At 43.0% G+C, this 4388-nt stretch overlaps 1 protein-coding gene and 1 non-coding gene across 3 annotated transcripts in view; one reads left to right on the forward strand and one right to left on the reverse strand.

The window, feature by feature from the left end:
* The window catches only part of GKAP1 (G kinase anchoring protein 1), an 89974-nt gene that overhangs the window by 79972 nt on the left and 5614 nt on the right, over positions 1 to 4388 (reverse strand). The gene's annotated exons all lie outside the window — the stretch shown is intronic.
* On the forward strand, positions 3185 to 3286 carry LOC111722877. The gene has a single exon (XR_002771523.1). It is a non-coding gene; the product is annotated as a small nucleolar RNA U13 (small nucleolar RNA).

Consider the following 4388-nt stretch of genomic DNA (forward strand, 5'->3'; position numbering starts at 1 on the left):
CCTCCAACTCCTGGGCTCAAGCGAGTCTCCTGCCTCAGCCTCCCAAGTAGCTGGGACTATAGGGGCCCGCCACAATGCCTGGCCATTTTTTTGGTTGCAGCCATCATTGTTGTTTGGCGGGTCCGGGCTGGGGATTCAAACCCGCCACCTTAGGTGTATGTGGCTGGCGCCTTAGCAGCTTGAGCCACAGGCGCCGAGCCGGCTTTTGGATTCTTTAAAAATAATTTTAACTGTTGTAAATTACTGAATGCTTAGAAAACAAAAATGGTTTATTATCTACTACACATACATAAAAAAATTTAAAGAGGACTCTTCCTAAGAAACCATCATTTAAAAGTCTAGATCAGGGCCAGGCACGGTGGCTAATGTCTGTAATCCTAGCACTCTGGGAGGATGAGGCAGGTGGACTGCTTGAGCTCACGAGTTCAAGACCAGCCTGAGCAAAACCAAGACCCTAGCTCTACTAAAAATAGAAAAACTGAGGCAGGAGGATTGCTTGAGGGCAAGAGTTGGAGTTTGCTGTGAGCTATGACACCATAGTACTCTACCTAGAGCAACAGCTTGAGAGTCTGTCTCAAAAAAAAAAAAAAAAAAGTCTAGATCAAGAACTGTATGCTCGGCTTGGTGCCTGTGGCTCAAGTGGCTAAGGCACCAGCCACATACACCTAGGGTGGCAGGTTTGAATCCAGCCTGGGCCCGCCAAACAACGATGGCTGAAACCAAAAAAACAGCCAGGCGTTGTGGCAGGCGCCTGTGGTCCCAGCTGCTTGGGAGGCTGAGGCAGGAGACTCACTTGAGCCCAGGAGTTGGAGGTTGCTGTGAGCGGTGATGCCATGGCACTCTACCCAGGGACAGCTTGAGGCTCTGTCTCAAAAAAAAAAAAAAAAAGAACTGTATGCTATTTCATGGATAAACCTGATATTTAAAAGCTTATATTCTCCTAACTTTTTATACCTGGGAAAAACAAAACAAATAAAAGCATGTGTTCATGGAAGCAAGCACAATTTTCTCATTAGAAACCCTGAAAAGATTTTGAAGTTTTATGCAAATTCAACATTTATTATCTTTCCTAATATTTTATATTCTGCTTTGCTTACCTTAATCATATACCTTTGATATAAAAGAAAATGTAATACCTTTTTTCACCCAGTTTACTACTACATAGACACTTGTAAATCTCCTTCCAGTTTAGAGATGAGATACCTCTAGTCTTCTTTTTTTTTTTTTTGCAATTTTTGGCCAGGGCTGGGTTTGAACCCGTCACCTCCGGTATATGGGGCTGGTGCCCTACTCCTTGAGCCACAGGGCCACTCTGCCTCTGGTCTTTTATGTTAGTAATATAGTAGTCAAATGGCAGAGTGGTCCTGTTATGAGAGTGCCGACCTGGAACCAGAATGCCTCCTCAAACCCAACTTGCTGTGAGCCGCTAAGCAACTTACTCAATCTCTCAGTTTTCTCTGTGAAATAGGAATGAAAGTACCTAGCTCCCTGAGTTGTAAAGACTAAATAAGTTAACATATGTAAAGCACCTAGAACAGAAGCCAGTACAGCATAAGCATTCAAATCTATATTTGAATGCATCACTTAACGATGAAAATACTTTCTAATAAATGTGTCATTAATGATTTTGTCATCGTAGGAACATCATAGCATATACTTACGCAAACCTTGAAGGTATACCCTACTATACTCCTAGGTTACATGGTATGGGCTATTTCCTCCTAACCTATAACCTATACAGCATGTTATTATGGTAAATATTGTAAGCAATTGTAGTACCATGATAAATATTTATGTATCTAAACACAGAAAAAGTATAGTATGGCATTATAATTTTATAGGACCATGGTTAATTGAAATGTTGTGCAGCATGCGACTGTATAAGCATCTACTATTATTACTTACTGTTATTATTAGATTGAAATGTGCCTTGAGGTCCTATGAGGCATAGTAGAATCAGCAGAAGCTATTTAAAAATTTGACTGAGGGTGACACCTGTGCCTCAGTGGGTAGGGCGCCAGCCCCATATACCCAGGGTGGTGGGTTCGAACCTGGCCCTGGCCAAACTGCAACAGCAACCAAAAACAAACAAAAATAGCCAGGCATTCTGGTGGGCACCTGTAGTCCCAGCTACTCGGGAGGCTGAGGCAAGAGAATCACCTAAGCCCAGGAATTTGAGGTTGCTATGAGCTGTGATGCCACAGCACTCTACCGAGGGCAATAAAGTGAGACTCTGTCTCTAAAAAAGTGTTCTGAAACTTAACACTTGGCCCTTCTAAAAGCTAAGGCTTTAATTTCTGAAATTGGCAGCGCCCATAGCTTGGTGGGTAGGGTGCCAACCACATACACTGAGGCTGGCAGGTTCGAACCCAGCCCACTCCAGCTAAAGCAACAATGACAACTGCAACAACAACGAAAATAGCCGGGCGTTGTGATGGGCGCCTGTAGTATGAGCTACTGGGGAGGCTGAGGCAAGAGAATCACTTAAGCCCAAGAGTTTGAGGTTGCTGTGAGCTGTGATGCCATGGCACTCTACCGAGGGCAATACAATGAGACTCTGCCTCAAAAAAAAAAAAAATTCTGAAATAAAAAGTTTTCAAGCATTCAATAGCAATTCAGTAGTCAGCCACTAAAAGGAATCAAAGACTTAAGAATTACATCTAAAACACTACAAAAGGAAAATACCAATCTATGAGAAACCCAAGAACCACGATCGGAATGATGTCTTAAACAGGGCATAACACAAGTCTGAAACACAATAAATAGATAATAAATGTTTCCTAAATGAGTAAAAAGAAATAACAAAAACAGAAAGACAAAGCAAGAAAAGAAAGTATTAAAACAAATACTGTTGGCTCGGCACTGGTGGCTCATGTGGCTAAGGTGCCAGCCACATATACCCAAGGTGGCGGGTTCGAATCCAACCTGGGCCCACCAAAAAACAACAATGACGGCTGCAACCAAAAAAAAAAATAGCCAGGCGTTGTGCCGGGCACCTGTGGTCCCAGTTACTTGGGAGGCTGAGGCAGGAGACTCGCTTGGGCCCAGGAGTTGGAGGTTGCTGTTAGCTGTGATGCCACGGCACTCTACCCAGGGAGACAGCTTGAGGCTCTGTCTCAAAAAAAACCCCAAAAAACAAAAAAACAAATACTGTTAACTGAGACAAAATTACTTTTTTTTAGAGATCCTTTTGTAGTTTATAAACCTAGTAATTGTTTTCACACTCATGTGTTACATGTGCCTCTCTCAAACCATGTTATGGCATCAGCTCTTTACCTTTCTGATATGAAAAAAATAATAATAATAAATTATTTTTCTGGGAAGGTACATACCTATGCTATATCACCCCAGAAACCTATCTGTTACCATACTTTAACTTAGGAAAAGGTAGAAGGGAAAGGGGGATATACTCATCTATAATAGTTCCTTGATGATTTCATGTAAGAGTGCCCCCCACAAAAACGAGTAAGATAATGGCATCCACTTGCATTATACTTTACATAATAGTAAATATTAAAGACAAAAAAATAGCACTTCTTTGTATCTAAGGGGACAAAAGATAAGATAACTGGAAGGGCTCAATCATTTGTGAAATGTGCTGGACTTTTAAAGATAAATAAATAGCCAATACATCAATACATCATCTACCTCAAGAGCCATGAAAGAAATCCACATACCAGGCTCAGCGCCTGTAGCACGGTGGTTACGATGCCGGCCACATGCACCAAGGCTGGCAGGTTTGAACCCAGCCCAGGCCTACTAAACAACAACAACTGCAACAAAAAAAAATAGCCAGGTGTTACGGCGAGCACCTGTAGTCCCACCTTCTTGCAAGGCTGAGGCAAGAGAATTGCTTAAGCGCAAGAGTTGGAGGTTGCTGTGGGCTCTGATGACATAGCACTCTACCAAGGGTGACATAATGAGACTCTGTCTCAGGAAAAAAAAAATCCACACACCAATGTCAAAAGGTACGCTAACAATAGAGGAACAAGACCCTATCTTGGGGTAAGAAAAGACTTTTTCTTGGGGTACACTAATCCAAAATACATTTAAAGAAAAAAAAGAAGGGAGAAAATGTACACTAACTAGTACTTTGGAAGTAGAGAAAGGGAAAAATGTCAAATTTTTTTTTTTTTTGAGACAGTGCCTCAAGCTGTCATCCTGGGTAGAGTGCCGTGGCATTATAGCTCACAGCAACCTCCAACTCCTGGGCTCAAGCGAGTCTCCTGCCTCCGCCTCCCCAAGTAGCTGGGACCACAGGCGCCCGCCACAACGCCCGGCCATTTTTTGGCTGCAGCCGTCATTGTTGTTCGGCGGGTCTGGGCTGGGGATTCGAACCCGCCACCCTAGGTGTACGTGGCTGGCGCCTTAGCCGGTTGAGCTATAGG

Source organism: Otolemur garnettii, unplaced genomic scaffold (genome assembly GCF_000181295.1).
Source record: "Otolemur garnettii isolate 467f Iridium unplaced genomic scaffold, OtoGar3 scaffold00006, whole genome shotgun sequence".
Taxonomy (NCBI): domain Eukaryota; kingdom Metazoa; phylum Chordata; class Mammalia; order Primates; family Galagidae; genus Otolemur; species Otolemur garnettii.